Source organism: Danio rerio, chromosome 14 (genome assembly GCF_049306965.1).
Source record: "Danio rerio strain Tuebingen ecotype United States chromosome 14, GRCz12tu, whole genome shotgun sequence".
Taxonomy (NCBI): domain Eukaryota; kingdom Metazoa; phylum Chordata; class Actinopteri; order Cypriniformes; family Danionidae; genus Danio; species Danio rerio.
Window position 1 is genome coordinate 56,987,501 of NC_133189.1, and position 27,500 is coordinate 57,015,000.

Here is a 27,500-nt window from a genome sequence, read left to right on the forward strand (position 1 = left end):
TTCTTAGCTGACAGGAGCGGCACCCGGTGTGCTCTTCTGCTGCTGTAGCCCATCCACCTCAAGGTTGGACGTGTTGTGTGTTCAGAGATGCTCTTCTGCAGAGCTCGGTTGTAACGAGTGCTTATTTGAGTTACTGTTGCCTTTCTATCAGCTGGAACCAGTCTGGCCATTCTCCTCTGACCTCTGGCATCAACAAGGCATTTGCGCCCACAGAACTGCCGCTCACTGGATATTTCCTCTTTGTCGGAGCATTCTCTGTAAACCCTAGAGATGGCAGTGCATGAAAATCCCAGTAGATCAGCAGTTTCTGAAATACTCAGAGCAGCCCGTCTGGCACCAACAACCATGCCACGTTCAAAGTCACTTAAATCCCCTTTCTTCCCCATTCTGATGCTCGCTTTGAACTGCAGTAGATCGTCTTGACCATGTCTACACGCCTAAATGCATTGAGCTGCTGCCATGTGATTAGCGGATTAGAAATTTGCATTAACAAGCAGTTGGACAGGTGTACCTAATAAAGTGGCCGGTGAGTGTAAATAACTTAGCCTACTGAAGCAAACCGAATCTGCATATTGCAAGTGAAATAATTAAGATTATGTTCAAGTTTAAGCTAGAAATAATAACTCAAATATTTCCCTGCAAATTCAAAAAAGCAATGGATTAATTTACTAGTTACTTTCATAAAAGTAATCTGATTACTTATGTGTAATGCGTCACCCTCAACACTGTCCAACTCATTATTTCTCTCTCTCTCTTGAAGAAATACTTGCATCTTGCAAAAAGCAAGAAGAGAGAGGGGGAAAATGAAAAGAAAAAAGTGTGCCGCAAATGGATATTGGTGATGGATTCACTTTCACGCTCTGTATTAGGCGGTAAATTGTTGCGCGGCGTGGCTTTATCGGCAGGCATGCAGGTCTGCTGAATTTGAATCCGCTGTTTGTAGGTCTGTGTTGTGATGCTGGATGTCAGGCCTGTGTTAATTGACTTTCTCCAGGTGGTTTTCCCACATTTCCAGCCTACAGAAGCCCAACTTTCACAGTCTGAGCTGATGGGTTTGGATTTTTCACAGCGTTCTGCTCTGAAACTCCAGACGATGCTTTGCTCAGGCTGTTTTTAAAGGCCACCTGCACATCAGCCACACGGAGAGACACACACACACACACACACCAAAAATATCGCATTAACTCTCTCCCACACTCAGCCTTTACACTCCCAGCCAATACTCCAGACTCACAACTTATATAATTCACTCAGATGCAGTACAGTCTGCTCCAGCGATTCAATACTCCATCGCGAGGGGGATATTTGAGCCGACGTCTTGACAAACATTGTACATGTCAACAAAAGAGAAACGCTCGCTCTGTAAACATGCTTCAGCAGATACACGGCAAAAGATAAGCGCTTGCTTTTGTGCTCCGTCATTTGAAAGAAGCGTAATTCTGGTTGTGTAGGAATATACTCAATAATGTGCAGTGGATTGGCTGTTATATATGCACTATATGCAACGTTAGTACAGCATGCTACAGTGCTGTGCATTAGTAACAAACGGAGCACTGTTGTAATTATTTGGCATTTTATTTAGTAATTATAAGACAGATAACATTTAAATCATCATTTTGCTACTATTTATGCTTAACAATCGTCACAAATCAATCTAATTTAGGTATTACACTTTCAATTTAATGTTGCTTTAACTTTTAAAGCATTAAGATCAGCATGCAACCTGCATTTTTAAAACTGCAATTTTAGATGTTTAATTCATTCATTCATTCATTCTCTTTTCCGCTTAGTTCTTTTATTAATCATTGGTCGCCACAGTGGAATGAACCGCCAACTTATCAAGCATATGTTTTACGCAGTGGATGCCCTTCCAGCTGCATTCCATCATTGGGAAACATCCATACACACTCATTCACACTCATACACTACTGACATTTTAGCTTACCCAATTCACCTGTACCACATGTTTGGATTTGTGGGGGAAACCCGGAGGAAACCCACGCAAACATGGGAAGAAAAGGCAAACTCCACACAGAAATGCGAACTGACCCAGCCGGGGCTCAAACCAGCGACCTTCTTGCTGTGAAACGATTGCACTACCCACTATGCCACCGTGCCGCCCCAAGATGAATAATTATATAATTTAATTTTAATGTCTCAGAAAATGCTTATTTAAATACAGAAATCATTGCATTTAAAATGAATTTTAATAAATATTACTTTCGTAAGTTTACTTAATTGAACTGTACAAACTCATTGATTAAAGTCAATTAAGCATCTTAACCTAATTGTATTTATTTATTAATTGTAATAAAAGTATTTATTTCTCACCCTACCTAAAGATAAGCTATTGCTTTTGTGCTGTGTTATTTAAAATAAACATAATTCTGGGTAAGTTAGGAATATACTGAATAAAGCCACCCAGGCTCATTCTGAAAACATAGTCCCATGTACGTTTCTGGAGACCGCGAAATACGTACATACCCGGGAGGTACAGTTGAAGTCAGAATTATTAGCCCCCCCTGAATTATTAGACCGCTTGTTTATTTTTTTTCCCCAATTTCTGTTTAACGGAGAGAAGATTTTTTTTCAACACATTTCTAAACATAAAAGTTTTAATTACTTATTTCTAATAACTGATTTTTTTAATCTTCCCCATGATGACAGTAAGTATTATTTTACTAAATATTTTTCAAGACACTTCTATACAGCTTAAAGTGACATTTAAAGGCTTAACTAGGTTGATTAGGTTAACTAGGCAGGTTAGGGTAATTAGGCAAGTAATTGTTTAATGATGGTTTGTTTTGTAGACTATCGAGAAAAAAAATAGCTTAAAGGGGCTAATAATTTTGTCCCTAAAATGGTGTTCAAAAAATCTAAAACTGCTTTTATTCTAGCCAAAATAAAACAAATAAGACTTTCTCCAGAAGAAAAAATATTATCGGACATACTGTGAAAATTTCCTTGCTCTGTCAAACATCATTTGGAAAATATTAAAAAAAGAAAAAAAATGTGAAGGGGGCGAATAATTCTGACTTCAACTGTATTTTTGCAGTTTTTGTTTTTGCGATCCACGAGAGGCCGATGTGTGCGCATTTTCCAGCCTGATCTCACGAGGAAATTTTACGTTTTGTGAGTTAAGTGGCTAATTTGTACGAGTTCAGTCATATGAAAATGTAAACTTTTAAAAAGGAGGCGTGGCACCCAACCCCACCCATCATTGGGTGATGAGCAAGTGGTACTAAATTGTACAAATTAGAATGTATGAATTCATACGAATTAGCCACTAAATCAAAAAGTTACGAATTGCCGTGAGATTGCGTTGGATTTTTCATATCTGAAATGTCTCTCGCAAGTGCCGTTCACGCCTGTGCTCATCTCATGTAAACCCACAAGAGGCCGCTGTCGACCGACCGTCTGTCTGACTGACTGACTGAATGATTGACTGGGCAGCTGGCCAATCTACTGACCCACCCTCCTCCTTCCCTAAACCCAAACAATTTTACCCATTGACCCGCCCACCCACTTACTTCCATAAACCCAACCAACAATTTACAAAAGCCCTCCAGAAAAAGAAAAGCCCTCGTCTGATTTTTACCACGTTTTCGGATTTTACCACATTCTCACCGTTATTCACTTGTTCATTTTATTTTTTTGGATTCTGTTTTTGTCTTACCTGATTTCTGGAACCGCTCTTCCCCAGACTCGAACACAGTCATCATCGTCATAGTCAGCTCCTCTCTGCATCTCAAGTCAGCCGATGTACACAACGAGCTAACAGGACAAACTGGTTGCGGCGGGAAAGCCCTCCACATGGAGGTAAGCGGTCAGCCGGTGAGTGACTAAAGGACCGGCGTCATACCGCCTCTAGAGTTCGCTTAAAAAATGAAATGCAGCCATATTGTAGCCTCTGGCTACATAATTCGCGGTCTCCAGAAACGTCCACGGGACTAGGTTTTCAGAATGAGCCTGTGTTGCAACAAAGTGCAGTATATATTGCATATACATATAGAACAATAATACAGCATATTACAATGTGATGCACAAATTTGAGTGATTAAAAATGCTTGGTTATTTCCATTCACATTCAGATCAAACGTGGGAAGCTCTTACCACTGGGTTATATATTTTATTATTATTATTAAATGTGTGACCCAACTTTAACCAAATAATTGGGTTTTTCCATGTTTATTTTTTTTAAAAGTCATTTTCCACCAACACAATGAGATAGAAGCAAGATTTTAGAATATTATGAAATGTATATTAGTCCAAATGAACTAGGAAAGCAATGGGCCACACTTTATTTTGATGGTCTGTTTGTTGAATTTAAGTTACATTGCATCTACATGCCAACTAATACTCATTAGATTATAAGTAGACTGTTAGGTTGGTGTTGGGTTAGTGTAAGTTGACATGTACTTGCAAAGTTTCTTATAGTCAGTTAAATGTCTGTTGAAGGAGCAGAATCAGCAGATGTTAAGCAGACAGTCAACTAATACTCAAATGGACCATCAAAATAAAGTGGTACCAAGCAGACCGTAAGCAGCAATAACAAATAAATGAACTAATTCACAACAAAGAAAGAAAATAAATAAATAAATAAATAAATAAATAAATAAATCTAGCATCTAAAAATCTATGATACTGTAAGTTAAACTAATCAAAACCTCTAGAAAAGCACATGAAAATATAATATACACTACCAGACAAAAGTCTTGTTGTTGAGAAGTTAAGTTATTATTTGCTGTTCCCAAATTAGGCGACAAGACTATATATATATATATATATATATATATATATATATATATATATATATATATATATATATATATATATATATATATATATATATACACACACACACACACACGCACACACATATATATACACACATATACACACATATACACACACACACACACACACACACACACATATATATATATATACACACATATACACACACACACACACACACACACATATACACACATATACACACTATATATATATATATATATATATATATATATATATATATATATATATATATATATATATATATATATATATATATATATATATATATATATATATATATATGCAGACAAAAAAAAACAAGACCTATCTTTGGTTTGTGCATGTTTTGGATACACAAAGTATTTTTCAAGGTGACTTACATGCAATGCAGTAATTAGCACTATGCTGTGCACTAAGTGATAACAGACACACAGTATATTGTTTATGTAAAGTATGTTACATCTATATGTGTAGTATCCAATTATCACTTTGAAATACACATAGTGATCTTGAGTTTAATGTTTTTCAGCCTCATTACATTTAATTAAATCAGTTAAAAAAAAAACAAAAACATGATAAATTGGATGGTTTTACTTGTTGTTTATTGGTTATGGTAAAAATCATGCTTGATTGCACTTTGTGAGGGATTTTGACCAACAAATTAAATGTTATGTGCACATATTATATATAGTATAAATGGTAAATAATTCAGTAGTTTGACATTTTGAACACATTAAAAATGGTACACTAGAACACAAGCCTATTGCTAAGTGAGGACATACTGCCTAATATTTTAATTAATATTTAAACCTAAACATTATGCAATGATAAACGTTTTGAACGTCCCATCGCATGTTTAATTCAGAGAGTTAATTTATCATCCTGGAGATTATTCATTATGAAAGTTATTCTGCATTTTTAATACTGCTTTGAGTGAAAGGTTTTAAGCTTTCAACGAGTCAAGGAAAAACATGCATGACTACTGCTCAGATGTAGAAGATAAATCCAGACCAAACTACTAAACAACCTGAAGAAATATATGCTGGGCTCAAAATGCATTAAACGGTGCAATTATGAAAATGCAATCCTACTAAGAGTCTTAATGCAATTATAAGGCGAATAACTTTTAATTGATCATTTTGCCATTTCTGCTTGCATTGCAATTCAATTTGGGTTTTACATTTTCAGTTTGCAACTTTTAAAGCATTAAAATTAGCATGCATTTGTAAAACTGTGCCTGTAAATGTAAATTACATATTTTTAAATCTGCAAGTCTAGGAAAAAGCTAATTTAAATACAAAAATTGCACTGCCATTTTACGTTTTTATTCTCACTAATGTATTTTAAAAACATTCCTTACTTTGCATATAGTCACATTAATGAGATCTGGGTGTGTTTAGAGCATAATGAATTTTATCCACCTTATAATTGCATTAAGACAATCACAATTAGGATCAAAACCCACAGGGGTCAGATTCAGAGAGTTATCAAACATTATTTGTGTGCTATTCAAGGCTGAAACTGAACACACACACTCTAGAGACAGCAGAGATGCATTTCACATCTTGTAAAAAGGGGCATAATAGCTCCCCTTTAAGTAATGGATTTATTTGTTTATCTTTAACACTTGGTCTAGTTTGTTTAATTATAAATTCATCAAATTCTCACATGTCTGAACCGCACGGATGCTAATGTTGCCGTGAAAGTGGATCCTGCAGCAGAGTGAATTGAATTGCGCTGCATATGTGGAAACTCACAGATGTTATGATAGTTTTCCTCATCATCATCTGCCGAGGAAACAGCTCTGAAAGGGGAAACTGACTGTGTAATCTGACTGCAGGCTGTTTATCTGACCCTGGCGGTGTGCTGATGCTCCCCAAATATTACACAAGCGCCTCCGTTTTCTCAAATGCTGAGATTATATAGTTTGTGATAAGAATGCTAACATAGTGCTTGTGCTGTTTCTTTCCGCATTTCCAGGTTTCTCAGTCGCAGAAGTCATCATAGTTGGTAAACTTAGAGTGCAGTGAATGGGTGAGTACAACAAATCCTTTATTACAATCCTATTTGCTGAAATAATGACAGAAAAACTCCAGGCTGGTGTTATCAAGACTTTCAGAATGAGAAAAACAATTGCCAGAAGAGAGAGTTTACACACTGCATTACACACACGTCACACAAGCACTCAATAGTTTTTCGTATTTGATGCAAAGATCATATAATGTACACATAAATACATACAGCATGAATGTTCATAGTTTTTAAAAATCAAAATATTAAAGATTTTCATGGATTTAGGAGGCTGATGAGTGTTAAACGTGGCATAACAGTCCATTGAAGCACTGTGAAATCGAGCAGTGTGATTAATGTATTGAAAGAAGTTCCTTTGACTTACATTTTTTTTTAATGAAAGGTCTTTGTGCTTAATAGAAAAATGTAGCATGAACTCTCTTTATGGGCTCTGTTTCAACAATCTAGGCGCAAAGTCTAAAGCTCATGGTGCAAAAGCATTAAGGTCGTGTCTGAATCCCCCTTTGATTTTTTAAGGATAGAAGAATCTGCTCTATGCCCGACACATGGTCTAACAGGGTTGTGCTTATTATTATTATTATTATTATTATTATTAGTAGTAGTAGTAGTAGTAGTAGTAGTAGTAGTAGTATTTGTATTGTTGTTATTATTATTATTATTATTATTATTATTATTATTACTACTTTAACTATTATTATTATTATTGTTGTTATTATTATTATTATTATTATCATTTGTATTGTTATTATTATTAGTATTATTACTATAACCATTCTTATTATTATTCTTATTCTTATTATTATTATTATTATTATTATTATTTGCATTATTATTACTATAACTATTATTATTATTATTATTATTATTATTTGTATTATTATGATTATTATATTATTATCATTATTATTATTAATTTTAGCATTATTATTATTTGCATTATTATTATTATTATTATTACTATAACTATTATTATTATTTGCATTATTGTTATTATCATTATTATTATTTGTATTATCATTATTAGTATAATTATTATTATTACTATAACTTATTATTATTGTTAGTATTATTATTATTATTATTATTATTATTATAATTAGTAGTAGTAGTAGTAGTAGTAGTATTGTTGTTGTTGTCATTATTATTATTATTATTATTATTATTATTATTATTATTATTATTATTATTATTATTATAACCTTTATTTTACAAGGAAAAGCACATTGAATTCTAAAATCTGTGTTACATCAGCATCTTGGCCAAGATTAGGAAGTATACAGTTTACATAGGTTTAACAAGCAAACAAACAAACAAACAAAAAACAAATGTTACACCATTTATCCATCAAAACACGCATACAATGACATTAAAAACTATAATAATACTGTATACTATATAAATAAATACTAATACATTTAGTAAATTTAAAATTAAATAACTAATACTTCATTCATTCATTTTTTTTCGGCTTAGTCCCTTAATTAATCATGGGTCGCCACAGCGGAATGAACCGCCAACTTATCCAGCATATGTTTTACGTAGCGTATGGCCTTCCATCTGCAATTCATGACTGGGAAACACCCATACACTGTCATTCACACACAGACTATGGACAATAACTTACCCAATTCCCCTATAGCGCATGTGTTTGGGCTGTGGGGGAAACCAGAGCACGCAAAGGAAACCCACGCTATACAACCCAGCCGGGACTCGAACCAGTGACCTTCTTGCTGTAAGGCGATCGTGCTACACACTGAGCCACCATGACGCCTATTAATATAAATATTTATATCTATAATACTTTAATTGTTTTACCATGAAGTAATATGTACATTCAGGTATTCATTACTGTGAAGTAAACCCAGAAATGCACAGTAAAGTTTTCATTCTGTGATGAAACGCAACATGAAATATTGATCCAGTCCTGATCAGCCTGTCAGTGTGTATTTTAACATAACAGCCAACTGACTGTGCATTTCCCGGCTCATTAAACAAACTACTTACGGAATAAATAAATATTTAGACATGAACTATTGATTTGAATTATTTTATGTGTGTGCTGGGAGAGACAGCGAACACATTTACTGCACACAGGAAACAAAGCTCTCCCAGATGAGCTGTCAGTCATACTGTGTTGCCGTGGGCAACGGTCATTATTTTGAAATATGTGACCGCTGGATGCAGCAATCGACCAATCAGAAACAAGTTTGTTTCTGACATCCACCTAATAACCTTCATTAGTCTGTCAGCTGTTTGCAAATCAATGCAGCTCCAGTGTTAATGTAATGTGCTGTCAGGAGTGCATGTTATCAGCATGGGACCATAATATTTAACTCTGACGCTTGTCATAGACACGTTTCTGCATTTATTAATGTCATAAATTTTGGTCACATTCATTTTACGGGACAATTCTTGCTATTAATAAATCATCAACTGTGACTTTTTGCCTCAATAAAGTTTTAATTTGCAGCTTAATAATAGTTAATAGTTTTTAATAGGAAGAGGATTAAGATCATGCTTTATAAACAGTCAATATCTTAACAGCAGCCAGATAATAAGAAATATGAAGATGTTTGGCTCTACTTTATCTCTGAGGCTATTTATTTACTTTTTTGTATGTGTGTAAATATATACAATATTTGTTCAGTTCTTTATATTAATTCCAGTGATAAATATATATATATAAGTAAATGTTTATATGATGCTCTTACAATAAGTTTTGTAATGTTTTCTCTCTTTTTAATACTGTATTATATCCTCCTGAGACCCAAAGACTTTTGTTTGTTTGTTTCTGAGATTTCCTTCATGCTTTTTGGGTAAATCAAATCAATAATTTAGTGTTTTTAGATTTGGTTTTAATTCTAAATAAAAAATATACTATTTATTTATATTTTAGTGGACTACAGGACCATTTTAGTTCGAAACGACCGCCACTCAGACAGTAAAACTGTACAGGATCTGGCTGTAAAGGGATATTAATCCAATATTAATGTACCAAAAACAAAACAAAAGCCATATTTCCTTTTGTATTGACATTGCTGGAACAGTTTAGTCTGAAGGAGAGTTGAACTAAAAAAAAAAAAAAAAAAAAAAAAAAAAAGGAAGTGATGTTAATCCAAAACAAATTTAACATAAAAGCGATTTAAAACTGATTGTCATTCTCTAATTGTCTCTAATTGTCAGACCCTAAATCCGAGTCTCCCTCAACTATCTTATAAGGAATCCTCTCTGCTTCAGTTCTGCCTCCTAAAACATGCAGTCATTAATTACATTAAGATGGTCCTGGGGTCCGTTCTTCGTAGCTCGCTTAAATGATCTAAGATGATTTGGCAGATCCGGGACTTTTTAATCGTGATAAGTAAAGTTTCATAAACTAATTTCGAGAGGAGCACGTGATATGATTGTGCACCGCTGGCCACTCATCCGTAATCAGTAATAATCCAATCAGAATGATCCTAGCTTAGTATAAATGGATCACTTTCTCCTCATTGCACTACCTTCATTTTGGAAGAATCCCCCCTTCCACCCCATCTCCTCCTTTTTCTCCCCTTCTAAAGGGGGAGCGATCGAGACCTACCTGATCTCGGTTCTCCTGATATGCTTCTAGACCGGGCGGGAGCCCTGGGCTCAAATATCTCCGAGCTCAGGGTTCTCTCCCGGGACAGCATGCCAAACCTGCTATAAGCGCCAAGCATATCTAAGTGGGAACTTTTGAACTGATCTCTGGCTAATTTGGTTCTTCAAACAAGTTTGTGAATCAGATTAAAATGTCTGGATAAACTGATCTTGGATTGATGGGTTGTAAAGGACAGATCTATCGATCATCGAAATCATGATCAGCAATGCAACGATTGGCTGACGCCCCATTCACACAGGGCTTCAGCGTCAACGCTTGACTGAAGGCGTGTCTAAAGCTGGGGTTAATGCGATCGTCAAAGCAGAGTCAGCCAATGAAATTCAATCAGCAATAGGTCACTGTCTGAGCTGGTGTATTTGCATACAGCGATCTGATTGGCTGACGCTTCCGTCGGCGCTTGACAAAGTTTAGCTAGTCCCAACTTCTGCAGCAAGCAACACCTCTGAAGCGGCGCCGATGGATCCACAATTTAGTTCGGCAATGCCTGAAGTCACCCATTCAAAGCCAATAGGAAGCGTTAACGCTGACGCCTCGTGTGAATGGGGCGTGACGGCACAGCAGTGAATGACATCATCTGATTAATATTCAATTCTCCATGTGAGCAAAATTGCATAAAATTTGTAGTAGACGGTTTGTTAAATATGACACGCAATAACTTTACACATTTGTTGTGAGCTGCAGGCTTTACACTTTCATGTGTCGAGAGTATTCATCATGTATTTCAATGCATATCAGTGTATTTAGTTCTGCAATTAGAAAAGATTTTCTTTATTATGGTAGCCTATAGGACTACTCAAGTTTTTTGATTGGCGTAAGGAATAACTGTATAAAATATTTTTGCATCAAAAAAGCAATTTGATATCAGTAAAGGAGTCAATCATCGGCATATTAGAGGTCAAAACACGCGCATTAGGACTAGCATAAGCCAATAGTTTATATTGCCAGGTTTTCATATTTTTATTTGTTTTTACCATGTATCTATATTTAGTGTTTTCAGTAAACAACAAAAAAAATACAAAATTAAAATAAAGAGGTACATACAGTGCTCAGCATAACTGAGTACACCACATTTTGTAAATGAATATTTTCCTCCATTTCTCAGTGAATATAGGCCAAATTGTCTGTAGTGTATGAGTGTGTGTGTGTGAATGTGTGTGTGGACGTTTCCCAGAGATGGGTTGTGGCTGGAAGGGCATCCGCTGCATAAAACATGTGCTGGATAAGTTGGCGGTTCATTCCGCTGTGGCGATCCCGCATTTAAAAAGGCACTAATTCAAAAAGAAAATGAATGAATGAGCTTCCTAGAGAAAATACGAATTTAAAAGAGAGATTTGTGAGGGGTGTACTTATGCTGAGCGCTGTGTGTGCATCAGTGTTTAACACTTAATTTGTGTGCCAACTTTTATTTTAAAGAACAGCACTGTAACAAACAATTACTGCCTTAATTCTTTTTTGTTTTAAATGATAAAATTATAGTTTCTAATATTTTCAACTTGCATCAATCAAACGGACTAAAACTCATTTGCATTATTATTATTTTTTCAATGCATCTGTATTTCTATAGCACTTTTACAAAGTAGATTGTGTCAAAGATTCACATAGAAGATTAAATTAGTAAACCGATTATGACTTGTGCCTCAATAAACTCAAAGTTTTCTGTGTATTAATAATTATTAAGGTAGTATTTGGGTGTGGGCGAAGCAGTGGCGCAGTAGGTAGTGCTGTCGCCTCACAGCAAGAAGGTCGCTGGTTCGAGCCTCTGCTCAAGTGGCGTTTCTGTGTGGAGTTTGCATGTTCTCCCTGTGTTCGCGTGGGTTTCCTCCGGGTGCTTCGGTTTCCCCCACAGTCCAAAGACATGCTGTACAGGTGAATTGGGTAGGCTAAATTGTCAGTAGTGTATGAGTGTGTGAATGTGTGTGTGGATGTTTCCCAGGGATGAGTTGAAGCTGGAAGGGAATCTGCTGCATAAAAACTTGCTAGATAAGTTGGCGGTTCATTCCACTGTGGTGACCCCGGATTAATAAAGGGACTAAGCTGACAAGAAAATGAATGAATGAGTATTTTGGTGTATGTATTGATTATGATTAGGGTTGTAAAATAAGCTCATATTTCATAAGTGAAAATAAACAGTTAATATCTTAATAACAGGCAGGTAATAAGCCAGTAGTTAACAGTGAGACTTGGTACTTAAAGTGTTACCAGGTTTATATATGTTCATTTGTTTTAAACATGCATTTATATTTATGTTTCCAGTTAATGACATCAAAAATAAAGAGATGAGCACATGTGAGTTAGTAACACAGCGCCTGAGGGGGAGATCTCTGCTGAATCCTGCTGTAATCAATCTCTCTGTAAATGTTCTCCTCTTTTATAAAGAAACGCTATCACTCTGAGAGAATAACTCTGTGGATGAACTTGATTTCCGCATTATGGAAACATGATCTCTACTCAAACAATTCATGCAGTGTTGTCTCCACACAAAAACTGTGAACTTTATGAATCCATACCTGACGGAAATATCTCAACACCAAAGCTAAAACGATACCAGGACCAAACCTGAAATTCCAGGACAAGTAAGTGAATAATAGATGAGCAGACATGACAATCTTTCTTTTATTTATTAATAGATAGAGCTGAAACTGCTCAATTGACAGCATGTTCATTCCCTGATTTAGTCTAGTTCGATTTGATTTGGAAAATAAAGCATGCACAGGGGTCTATGAAGGGGAAATATTAGCAATATTAATCATCACAGTATTATTATGTAAATATGAGGCATAATATTAGCCTCCAGGCTTATTAGATCTATTAATGCAATGCTACTTCAGCAATCTTATTAGTTTAAGTTATTATGACTGGATGAATTCATTTTAGATTCATTTAATTTCTTTAAGTAAACTGAACAAGTGACTAATTCATTTTAGTGGTAGTCATCAGTGATCAAGACACTTAAATAAACTACGATTTATATTTGGATGGCACAGTGGCTCAGTGGTTAGAACTGTTGTCTCACGGTAAGAAAGTCACTGGTTTGAGTTCAGGCTTGGTCAGTTGGCATTTCTGTGTGGAGTTTGCATGTTCTCCTCGTGTTAGCGTGGGTCTCCTCTGGGTGCTCCGGGTTCTCCCACAGTCCAAACACATGCACTATAGGGGAATTGATTTAGGGAACTAAATTGTCCAATTGTAAATAGTGTGTGTGTGTGTGTGTGTGTGTGTGTGTGTGTGTGTGTGTGTGTGTGTGTGTGAGAGTGAATGAGTGTGCATGGGCGTTTCCCAGTAATGGGTTGCGGCTCGAAGGGCATCCGCTGTGTAAAACATGCTGGAATATTTGGTGATTATTCTGTTTCGGCCTCTGAAATAGAGACTAAGCTGAAGGAAAATTATGAATGTATGATTAATATATTTTATAATAAATTAAATTAAGCCTGATCACATTGGGTTTCAAGTCAGTTTAACATGTTTGAGAATTTCGATTCAATATATTTAATCAAAACAATGAATTTTGTTGAAAACAGAGTGTCCGAGGGGTCTTAAAAAAGTCCTAAAATGTGTTGAATTCCCAGAAATATGCTTTTGTAGGTCTTAAATCATCTTGAAAAGCTCTTAATTTTATTTATGATTAGCTACTAATTCGGCCCAACACTCATCCAATCACCAACAATCCATCTTAATACAGTTTCATTAACTCTATTCACCAATGGGGTTTCATTATCTTACTGTCATGATCACCAGCGATGTAATCCTTGCAGATAGCTGGACAACTTCACATATGTCACTGAACCGGACTACAAATATTATCATGCACCTCATAAACACACCAGTTCCTGATTTTCCCCCTGATTACACACACTCACACACACACACAGCTTACTCATCATGAACTGATTACCTAGACTTTATATTTACATCACACACACACACACACACACACACACACACACACACACACACACACACACACATCAGTCTTGTTTTAGTGTAACACCACAAATCATTTTCTTGTCTTGTCCTGCCGTGTTTTGACCCATTATCTTGTTTTATCGTTTCGATTGCTTTCACTGCCTGTCCTTGCCATGCTTCTAGATTACCCCTCTGATACCCCTACAGTATGTACTCTTTTGACAACCTGTTGTCTGCTTAACCATTCTTTGTTTAATAAACTGTGTGTGGATCCTCAATTCCATTGTCCAGAGTCAATCCGTTACCTTTACATCCTTACAATAACATTTGTTTAAAAGTTCTCCATGTATTAACAGATACCTGCTGAAAAAAAGACAATGTACATATCTGGAGTTGGCTTGCTTTGGCACATTATTTGAAATATGTGGGTAGGAAATAACCAAATTAACCAATTTCTTTTAATGGGACAAGTAAAAACCTTTCCCACTGGACATTAGAATAATAGGCATTAGCATTTAGAACTGTGCAAGTCTGAAATTTACTTCATTAATGTCTTAGAAATCTTATTTGACTTGGTGAAACAGGCAGAAACCCTGGATTTTATGGTTTTCCAGATTTATAATTAGGTCAAACGCTCTATTGCCTGTGTATTGCATTGCACTTCATTGTCATTGCATTTCATCATCAACAAATTGTTGATCCATTTAGGCCAAAGTGACAAACTGAACGCTTTTGTATTTTCTAAATGTGAATTTTGTCAGTTTTTGGAAGCAATTTTTGCTTAGTTTTTTTTTTTCTTATAAAATGCAGTCAGTATATTTCTTTGATCCTTGTTTATGTAAAGCTCTTTGAGTTACCATTGTGTATGAAATGTGCTTAATAAACCTGTCTTGCTTTTATATCTTTTAAATGTGAATGTTGTCACTGTTTTGGAGCACACTAGCATATGGCTTAAGTCTAACATACTGATTCTAACATCCAAAAGACTACATTCATTTCTCCAGGCCTTTAAGCACAACTTGGTAATCGTTCTATAATAATGGGGACTGAATAGGGAAAAGGGTGTCAAACCTCTGTTAGAGAGTAACTCCGTCATCTAGAGTTCATAACAGGCCAAAAGATGATGATAATAGTTAAACATGGTCGTGTGTTCATGATTCAGGTTGCGGAAACAATTAGCTTTTTTGTTTTGACTGGCGTCCCCTTTGTTTTGTTGTGTTTTACTCTCGCGTTTGTCCGTTTCTGAAAGGATCAGATGTCAGAAGCACTTCAATAATCACGCACATATTATTAACACAACCCAGGCTCATTCTGAAAACGTAGTCCCGTGGATGTTTCTGTAGACCGTGAAACACGTCCCAGGAGGTGCATATTTTTGCAGTGTTTTGTTTTTGCAAATCCACGACAAGCCGTTGTGTGCACTTTTTCGCATCTCAAATGTCTCTCGCAAGTGCTGTTTGCGTCCGCACTGTTCTCCTGTGAACCGACCAGAGGCCGCTGTCGAGTGACCGTCTGTCTAACTGGCTAAATGATTGACTGTGACCGGCCAATCGGCTATCCCACCCTCATCCTTCTAACCCAACCAATGAGCCAACCAATTTTACAGATTTACCTGTCCATCAGCTTACTTCCCTAAACCCAACCCCAAAAGCTGTCCAAAAAAAAAAAAAAGCCCTCGCCTGATTTTTACCACGTTTTTGGATTTCACCACATTCTCACCCTGTTTAGAACTTGTATATTTTTTGGATTCTGTTTTGGTCCTACCTGATTTCTGGAACCGCTCTTCTAAGGACTCGAAACCGGTCATCGTCGTCGTGGTCAGCTCCTCTCTACGTCTCAAGTCCGCCGAAGTACACAACGAGCTAATGGGACAAACTGGTTGCAGCGGGAAAGCCCTTGACACGGAGGTAAGCACGAAAAGTAACGGCGTCATACCGCCCCTAAGCATTCGCTTAAAAAATTTAATTCAAATGTTATGGGGGGTTAAACAAGTGCTTGATTGTTTTGCATGATGTATATCTTTAGACAGTGGAAGGAAACCGGAGAACCCCAGGAAAACCCACGCAGACACAGGGAGAATATACAAACTCCTCACAGAAACGCCTACTGGCCAGGCGGAACCAGGGCCGGTAGTGTTCTTGCTGTGGGGCTCACAGTGCTAACCAATGGGCCGCCGTGCCACCCAATCAGAGGTAAAGGAGGAGAATTGGGGAGGAAGGGGGGTTTCTTCTAAACGAAGATAAAGTGGACTGAAAAGTGTGGTTATTTATAGTAGCTTAGGGCTCATATGATTGGAAGATATTGATTAGCTAATACGAGACCGGCTGTGATAAATCATAAGCGCGTGATCCTCTCGAAATTAGTTTATAAACAAACTTAAAACAAATGCTAAGTAGTGGTATGATGGCCTCTGTTTTTTTTCGCGCTACCAGCCAGGCCCGTGCAGAGACTGTCCAAAGTGCATGTGCAGGATACATTTTCTTGAATGTACGTCCATCAGCTTACTTCCCTAAACCCAACCCCAAAAGCTGTCCAAAAAAAAAAAAAGCTCTCGCCTGTTTTTTACCACGTTTTTGGATTTCACCACATTCTCACCCTGTTTAGAACTTGTATATTTTTTGGATTCTGTTTTTGTCCTACCTGATTTCTGGAACCGCTCTTCTAAGGACTCGAAACCGGTCATCGTCGTCGTGGTCAGCTCCTCTCTACGTCTCAAGTCCGCCGAAGTACACAACGAGCTAATGGGACAAACTGGTTGCAGCGGGAAAGCCCTTGACACGGAGGTTAGCACGAAAAGTAACGGCGTCATACCGCCCCTAAGCATTCGCTTAAAAAATTTAATTCAGCCATACGTACCTCCGGCAACATAATTCGCGGTTTCCAGAAACGTCCACAGGACTACTTATTCAGAACGAGTCTGGGTTGTATTAATATGAGCTTAAGAAGTTCCTTATTTTAAATATAGATGCGCACAAGCGATCACGGGCTCCCTGGAAAAAGCGAAACCGCTTGCACTTTTAGACGGCTTCGTAAAACAAAAACAAGACTTGGCATATTTTGTTCAAGACAACGACAAGGTTTGTTTGAGCTCTTATTTTTTTTAAATATACATTTTAGTTTCGTAAAAAGGGCAAAACAGAAGAAAAAATATGCGTTTTTAAACAAACGCATATTAGTGTGGACATGGCCTGAGAAGCATGGACATGTGTAAAGCGGTTCTTCAGATGTGGTGGATCCTCTCTCCATCAGAGCACATCTGGATTCTGCTGGGAGACGGAGAGGAAAGGGCAGCTTCACTATAAGCGGATTCCTTCTATAATAAGAGCTGGAGCTGCTTTGTATCCGGTGACCTTTGCAGCTGTCTATGTCTACTCTCACAGCCCGGAGTCTGTCAGTTTTACTGATCAGCTGCATTACAGCTCAGCGTTCGGGCAGATTTTCTCAGTCCCCTCACTGCATCACAGAGATCTGACAGGTAAAATGTTAGATTAATGGAGCCTTATATACAACACAAGGTCATAGTGAAAACATACCCCTGTATACATTTCTGGAGAGTGCAAATTATGGGGTACGTATTTCTTCATTTTATCTTCAAGAGTTCACAATTAGTTAATGATTCATCAAAGCTTGTTTGGCATGCTGTCCCGGGAGAGAGCCCCGAGCTCAAGGGATCCTCGAGCCCGGGGCTTCCCCTTGTTCGCAGAGCTAGAGGGAGAGCCTGAGCTTGGTGGATCGCAAAACTCCCTGGCTGCAGTTGCTAAGGGTACACGTGAGAAGGGGGGTTAAACAAGTGCTTGATTGTTATGCATGATGTATATCTTTAGACAGTGGAAGGAAACCCGAGAACCCCAGGAAAACCCACGCGGACACAGGGAGAATATACAAACTCCTCACAGAAACGACAGAAACGCCTACTGGCCAGGCGAAACCAGAGCTGGTAGTGTTTTTGCTGTGGGGCTCATAATGCTAACCACTGGGCCGCCGTGCCGCCCGATCAATGGTAAAGGAGGAAAATAGGGGAGGAAGGGGGGTTTATTCTAAACGAAGATAGAGTGGACTGAAAACTGTGGTTATTTATAGTAGCTTAGGGCTCATATGATTGGAAGATATTGATTAGCTAATACGAGACCGGCTGTGATAAATCATAAGCGCGTGATCCTCTCGAAATTAGTTTATAAACAAACTTAAAATAAATGCTAAGTAGTGGTATGATGGCCTCTGTTTTTTTTCGCGCTACCAGCCAGGCCCGTGCAGAGACTGTCCAAAGGGCATGTGCAGGATAAATTTTCTTGAATGTAGTGGTGGTGGTGGTGTTGTTGTTTGTTTTTGTTGTTGTTGTTGTTGTTGTTGTTGTTGTTGTTGTAGTTGTTGTTGTTGTTGTTGTTGTAGTTGTTGTTGTTGTTGTAGTTGTTGTTGTTGTAGTTGTTGTTGTAGTAGTTGTTGTTGTTGTTGTTGTTGTTGTAGTTGTTGTTGTTGTTGTTGTTGTTGTTGTTGTAGTTGTTGTTGTAGTAGTTGTTGTTGTTGTTGTTGTTATAGTTGTTGTTGTTGTTGTAGTTGTTGTTGTTGTTGTTGTTGTTGTTGTAGTTGTTGTTGTTGTAGTTGTTGTTGTTGTTGTAGTTGTTGTTGTTGTTGTTGTAGTTGTTGTTGTTGTTGTTGTTGTAGTTGTTGTTGTTGTTGTTGTTGTTGTAGTTGTTGTTGTAGTTGTTGTTGTTGTTGTTGTTGTTGTAGTTGTCGCGCGTGTTCTGATCAGCGGTATTGTCGCGCGTACTGAAGGGCGGTGGGGGGGAGGGGGGGTGTCGCGGGGGCACTTTTGATCGTTTTGGATGGGCACTTTCTATCCAAGACTAAAAAGGGCATGTGCACTGCACAGGTTGAGCCCTACGTGTGCACGTGCCTGCTACCAGTTGACCGCTTACCTCTGTGTTGACGGCTTTCCTGCTGTTACCAGTTTGCCCAGCAGCTCGTCGCTTACTTCGATGGATTTAAGATGCAGAGAGGAGTTGACTGTGATGATGGGGATTGAGTCCAGAAGAGAACGGTTTCAGAAAGCAGGTAAAACAAAAACAATCGGCAAAAATAAAATAAACAAATCAATAAAAAGGTGAGAAAGCGGTAAGATCTGAAAATGTGGTAAAAATCAGGTAAGGATTTAGGGTAGGGAGTGGCCGGGGCAGGGGCAGACTGGGGGGGTGCAATGTTTATGAAAAGTGAGGGGGCGGCAGCAGGCCAGAATCACGGTGGCAGGCCAGATAGATGGCCAGGCCACCGGGAAATTTTCCAGTGCTCCCTATGGCCAGTCCGCCCCTGGGCCGGATGGATCGGTGCTTTTGAAAACATGTGTGTGTGAGGGTGTCGGTCGGTCGATCAGTCAGTCAGTCAGTCCGTCGACAGCAGCCTCTGGTGGATTTACGTGAGAACGACAGGCGCGGATGGCACTCGCGAGAAATGTAAGATGTGAAAAGGCGTACACAGCACCCTCTGGTGGATTCACAAAAACTGCAAAAAAAAACGTAGCTCCTGGAATGCATTTGGCGCTCTCCAGAATTATATATAGGGCTACATAACATTAATGAGCCTGGCTGGCATATATACACTGTATGTAAGTGCTTTTTGGTCATTTATTTATTCGTTTTCTTTTCTGCTTAGTCCCCTAATTAATCTGGGGTCGCCACAGTGGAATGAACCGCCAACTTATCCAGCATATGTCTTACACAGTGGATGCCCTTCCAGCCACCCATAAACTCTTGCATTCACACTCATACACTACAGCCGAATTAGTTCATTAATTCCCCTATAGCGCGTGTCTTTAGACTTAAACCGGAGCACCTGGAGGAAACCCATGCCAACAGGGGGTGAACATGCAAACTCTTTATTAAGAAACTGAAATAGACTGCTCAATAGACCAGCTGAAAACAGTTTTAGCTTAGCTTGCTGCATTTCCCAGGGGGTAGCTTTTAGTGTAGTTAAGCTACATTTTAAGTAGAGTAGCTAATAGCGTAGCTTACTACATTATTCAAGTAGCTTGCCCGACACTGCATATAACATAGGTATTATTTTAAACCATGACTGCAAAAAAGGATGACTTTTTCTTCATTTTTTTTTACGACAAATAGACGTTAGCTCATACATTTGCTTAACAAACGTCTCCATTATAAAATCACTATGCAATCTCCTCGTATGGCTTATCGCTTAATTTGAATGTAGATGAGATAGTGAAGTCAAAGTCCCACGTTTTGTTCAAATCAAATCCCCAAATAAACATCCTCGCTCTTTAAAACATCACTAGAGAAATATTAGAAAAGGGATTTGCTCTTCAACTAAATAGCAGAAAGACATATACAGACACAACACTGATTTTACCAAGCCTAATGTGATTTTAAGAAGAGAGCCACCCTTCAACATGCTAAAACACATGCATTCATTCATTCATTTTCCTTCAGCTCAGTCTCTATTTCAGATCTCGCCACAGTGGAATGAACCGCCAACTATTCCAACATATGTTTTATGCAGCAGATGCCCTTCTAGCAGCAACCCAGTACTGAGAAACACCCATACACTCTTGCATTCACACACACTCATACACTGTGGCCAGTTTAGTTCATCAGTTCCCCTAAAGCGCATGTGTTTGGACCAACACAATCTCATGGCAATTCGTAACTTTTTCATTTAGTGGCTAATTCGTACAAATTTGTACGATCTTATTCGTACATTTTAGTATGATTTGCTCATCACCCAATGACGGTTGGGTTTAGGGGTGGGGTTAGGTGCCACGCCTCCTTTTTAAAATCGTTCAATTTCTTAAGACTGAACTCGTATGAATTTGCCACTAAACTGCCAAAACATAAAATACTTACGTTTTCTCGTGAGATCAGGCTGGTTTGGACTGTTGGGGGAAACCGGAGCACCCAGAGAAAACGCACACAAACACAGGGAGAAACAGAAATGCCAACTGACCCAGTTGAGACTCGAACCAGCGACAATCTTACTGTGAGGCCACATTATAAAAACATTATTATAAAGCAAGCACATGTATCATAGGTATGATTTTACACCATGCCAAATCTATGACTGCAAAAAATCCCTACTTTTTCTACAGGACGTTAGACATTATCTCATACATTTGCTTAACAAACGTCTCCATTATAAAATCACTATGCAATCTCCTCGTATGGCTTATCGCTTAATTTGAATGTAGATGAGATAGTGAAGTCAAAGTCCCACATTTTGCTCAAATCAAATCCCCAAATAAACATCCTCGCTCTTTAAAACATCACTAGAGAAATATTAGAAAAGGGATTTGCTCTTCAACTATATAGCAGAAAGACATATACAGACACAACACTGATTTTACTAAGACTAATGTGATTTTAAGAAGAGAGCCACCCTTCAACATGCTAAAACACATGCATTCATTCATTCATTTTCCTTCAGCTCAGTCTCTATTTCAGAGCTCGCCACAGTGGAATGAACCGCCAACTATTCCAACATATGTTTTATGCAGCGGATGCCCTTCTAGCAGCAACCCAGTACTGAGAAACACCCATACACTCTTGCATTCACACACACTCATACACCGTGGCCAGTTTAGTTCATCAGTTCCCCTAAAGCGCATGTGTTTGGACCAACACAATCTCATGGCAATTCGTAACTTTTTCATTTAGGGGCTAATTCGTAAGGGTGTCATGATCCTCCAAATCCTCGATTCGATTACATTTTCGATTCTAAAGTCACGATTCGATTTTCGATTATGAATAATTAATTAATTAATGACCAATTAATTATTTGCAGCCTACCGTTTAAACTACCTGACCTGCATGGTCTTTGTTTTACCCATAAACAAATCATACAGTAAATGAATAAAGGCAAGATACACACATAATTACCACCTGTCAATCACTTTTTCTGCGGGACTCGTGAATAGGCAGTGATCTGTGTTGTTATAATGGCGTCGGTAAAAAAGACGCACGACCAACAGGAACCAGCCAACAGTATCTGAGGTGTTCGCTAAAATGACTAAGTACAAGTGAGTGAAAGATTGAAGCAGTCCTCTGACTGACTGGACCTGCTGTCTCGAGCGCATGGCTGTGTGTGCGTCTGTGTGTGTGTGGTCACGTGATGTGCATTTTCAGAGGTAGAGGAAGGAGGGCTGCTCAGAAATGCTACACGCCACTGTGGATGTCAAATCGTTGTCGTTCTAAAATGCCATTTAAAAACAAAGACAGTGTAAACAGGGCCTGAGTGTGAACTTTTCGCGAGCGGATTTGCAACGGGGGCGGGCGGAGGATCGCGATGCCAGTGTTGTCTATCGGACGAACAGTACGTAATACGTACATAGCAGAGCTTGCAAAACTGTGTTTTTTTTGTCGACAACACGAACGTTGTCAACATAACTCACTGGAAATCCAAAATGCTTCCACACCGGCGACTTCATTGAAAGAGGAGAGGGTTTAAGCTCTGTTGACGGGTCTCCTGCGTCTGCAGTTTAACAAGCACTTCAACAAGCCTGTTTTATTCCCGCTTGGCAAGCCAAGCTGACGTCACATGGGGGCGTGGCAGCATCGACGATTCTATTTTTTTATTTGATAATCGAATAAATTTCGATCGATTTCGATTAAAAATCGAAATTGTGACACCCCTACTAATTTGTACGAATTCGTACAATCTAATTCGTTCATTTTGGTACGATTTGCACATCCTCCAATAACGGTTGGATTTAGGGGTGGGGTTAGGTGCCACGCCTCCTTTTAAAATCATACTATTTCTTACGACTGACCTCGTACGAATTCGTACGAATTAGCCACTAAATGAAAAAGTTACGAATTGTTACGAAAGTTATATATCTCGTGAGATCAGGCTGGTTTGGACTGTTGGGGGAAACCGGAGCACCCAGAGAAAACGCACACAAACACAGGGAGAAACAGAAATGCCAACTGACCCAGTCAGGACTCGAACCAGCGACCCTCTTACTGTAAGGCCACATTATAAAAGCATTATTATAAAGCAAGCACATGTATCATAGGTATGATTTTACACCATGCCAAATCTATGACTGCAAAAAATCCCTACTTTTTCTACAGGAAAGACGTTAGCTCACACATTTGCTTAATAAATGTCCCCATTATAAAATCACTATGCAATCTCCTCGTATGGCTTATTGCTTAATTTGAATGTAGATGAGATAGTGAAGTCAAAGTCCCACATTTTGTTCGGCTCAAATCCAAAGACATGGTCTGGATAATTAGATGCACAGACAAAAGAAAAAAAAAAGGTCTGGAATTGTCCTTGCAAGGCACGTTTGGCACGAAAGAGAGCGACAGATCAGAGCGTTTACAACAACGCCATCAATAAACCCGGCCGACTGAGCCCAAGATTTTTACATGCTGTGTGCTTAACAATTATCGAGCGGCGGGGAGGACGGAAAGAGAAGAAATGCACGACGGAGAGGGGAAGAAAAGGGAAATGAGCTTTAATTGCTTATTTAAACCTGCTGGACATCAACAAAGCACGGCCAGCTGAGAGAGCGCATTATTACACGCAGGAAATCTGCACTAATTTCATCCAAAACCCACGACGCCAGCGGTCAGCTTTTGGGCTTCTGAAGATTAATCAAGTCATTTTTCCTGCCCGTAATCGCAAAGCTTATCCACACTTCCGCTTTCAAAAGAGCCCAAATCGCACACGACGCCTTTCATTCGACGTCCGCGTGCGCTCGCTGCATGTTAAATTGTTTTTTTGGGAAATGATTGCGGATGTATTTAACCTGCATGAGTCTCTGCAGTTATCAACAACTCCTGCCAAACACCAGAACTCAAAATAAATGGAGAATAAACACAGCTATTTATTCTGACGAAGGTCATGACAACAATTGACGTTATGGTACTTATTTTAAAATATTCATAAGGTTTTTAAATGTATTATTTTTTTAAACCATACATACGTTTGTCCATATTTGACTCTGCATTAAATTATTCATTTATTCATTTTCTTTTCGGCTTAGTCTCTTTATTAATCCAGGGTCGCCACAGCGGAATGAACCACTAACTGTAAATTAATAATAAAAAAAAATAACCCAGTGTTGAGTTTGTCCATATTTAACCCAGCATTGGGATAAAAATGTAACTGGAAATTTGTTTTTAAAATGAACCCAGCACTGCGTTTGTCCATATTTGACCCAAAATTGGGTTGTGGCAATCCAGCATTTAGTGCCATTTCTTTTAAATACACTGACAGTACGCAGCATGTTGTACAGTTTCTGCCTTTACTCATGCATTTTGTTTACACTGACATTCTATACATGTGAAAAAGATGCAAGACTAATATAACCCAACATTGCCATTTGTTTTAATTAATTAACCCAAACATTGAGTTACCACAACCCAGCATTTTGTACAGTGTAAGCTTTCTGCCTTGCTTTTCTTTTGACACTGACATTCTACATCTGAAACACTAAAAAAGATGCTAGACTGAAATAACCCAGCATTGCAACTGTTTTGTTCAATTAAATTTAACCTATACGCTGAGTTACATCAACCCAGCATTTTCTACAGTGCACGCTTTCTGCATTTACTTGTGCTTTCAAAATCAGAGGGAAGCGAAGGGATGTCAACTCCATTACTGTGCATCAGAAACAGACAGAAGACCGTTCTGGAATCAGACAGATGCTGGGTAAAACACCTTTAAATTAATTCATTAATAGACACAAACTGGACGTCAATAACATGCCAGGTCTTTTTGCACATCGTCATTGACATTCTACATGTTAAACACTTTAAAATGATGCAAGACTAACACAACCCAACATTGGGATTTTTGTTTTGTATGAAATGTATTCGTTCTAACCCAAACGTTGAGTTACAACAACAACAATTTTGTACAGTGAACACTTTCTGTCTTTACTCAAGCTTTTTCTTTGTTTGACGATCACATTCTACATGGGAAACACTTAAACAAATGCTGGACTTACATAAACTAACATTGCAAGATTGTTTTTTTTTTTTAATTAAATTTAAACTATACATTTTAACCCAACGTTGAGTTACAACAACCCAGCATTTTGTACAGTTTCTGCCTTCTGCCTTGCTTTTCCTTTGACACTGATATTCTACACATCTGAAACAGTTAAAAAGATGCTAGACTGAAATAACCCAGCATTGCAACTGTTTTGTTCAATTAAATTTAACCCATACGCTGAGTTCCTACAACCCAGCATTTTGTACTGTGCATGCATTCTGCCTAAATTGTGCTTGTTTTTTTTATATTGACATTCTACAGGTGAAACATTTTAAAAAGATGCAAAACTAACATAACTCACCATTGCAATTTTTGTTTTGAATTCAATTTAAACTATATATTCTAACCCAACATCGCTTTCCAACAACCCAACATTTAGTACATTTCCTTCCTTTACTCATGTTTTGTTTTGACATTGACATTCTACACATCTGAAACATAACCCAACATTACGATTGTTTTGTTCAATTAAATTTAACCTATCCGTTATAACTCAAACGTTAAGTAATACAACAACCCAGCATTTTCTACAGTGCACGCTTTCTGCCTTGACTCATGCTTTTAAAATCAGAGGAAAGCGAAGGGATACCAACAATTACTGCACATCAGAAACAGACAGAAGACCTTTCTGGAATCAGACAGATGCTGGGTAAAACACCTTTAAATTAATTCATTAACAGACACAAACTGGACGTCAATAACATGCCATGTCATTTTGCACATCGTCATTGACATTCTACATGTTAAACACTTTACAATGATGCAAGACTAACACAACCCAACATTGCAATTTGTATCAATTATATTTATATGCTCTAACCCAAACGTTGAGTTACAACAACCCAGCATTTTGTACAGTGCACGCTTTCTGCTTTAAAGAGCAGAGGGAAGCGAAGGGATGTCAACTCCATTACTGCGCATCAGAAACAGACAGAAGGCCTTTCTGGAATGAGACAGATCTGTGCGTCTCTCACACAACTCCATGCAGAGCTAGAAAATCATAATCTCTAAATGGGATGTCACTGGGGCGGCGGTGATATTCCTGGCGATATGTGCGAATTAAGAATTCTCGGTGCAGGCAGAAGCTCAGCTTGAACTGAAGTTTTGGCGCAGCGGGAGCTTTCCCTCTGGGCCGAGGTTTTAGAAAGTGATATGCAAGATTTTTTAGCTCTCGCACTTGGAGCTGAGATGCATTTCAGTGCACAGAAAACTCTGACTGCGGTCCATGTGCAGAGTGCTGATTTCAGGCTTGCACAAAACCAGAGAATAAATTTAGCACTCGCCAAGAAGCGAAGATGAGTGAGAACTGGCAATTGCTGCATTACTGCTGCTTGCCAATTGGCTGGTGACATTTTCTATTAATTAACAATGCCTGTAAACTGTAGATATACATGCACATTTGTTCCTGAAGACATTAGGCCTTATAGCCTTACATTTTAGCAAGTTTGACATGTTTAGTGTATGCTTTTTAGTAGTACAATTACATTTATGAAGTTACTATGAAGGATGCTTTAAATTAATTTATTTTCCTTCGGCTTAGTCTCTATTTCAGAGGTTGCCACAGGGGAATGATCCGCCAACTATTCCAGCATGTGTTTTACACAGTGAATATCCTTCCAGCTGCAACCAAGTACTGGGAAACACCCATACACACGTAATCACACATACACTACGGCCAGTTCAGTTCATCAGCTCCCCTTTAGCGCATGTGTTTGGACTGTGGGGGAAACTGGAGCACCCGGAGGAAACCCACGCTATCACAGGGAGAACATGCAAACTCCACACAGAAATAACAACTGGCCCAGCTGGGACTCAAACCAATGACCTTCTTGATGTGAGGCCACAGTGCTAACCACTATGCTACCCTGTAAAGCTGCTTTGAAATATTAAATATTGTGAAAAGTGCTATACCAGGGGTGCCCAAACTTTTTCATATGATGAGCCAAAAACCAGACTTGATTAAGGGTAGTGGGCTGAAGGTAAACATGCCACACTTTATTAAAGTTGCAATTTTATTTTTTTATAATTTAGTTAATATTTAAAAATTACTAGAAAACATTGATTTATATTAACTAATGCAGTATATACAGTTGAAGTAAATTATTAGCCCTCATGAATGATT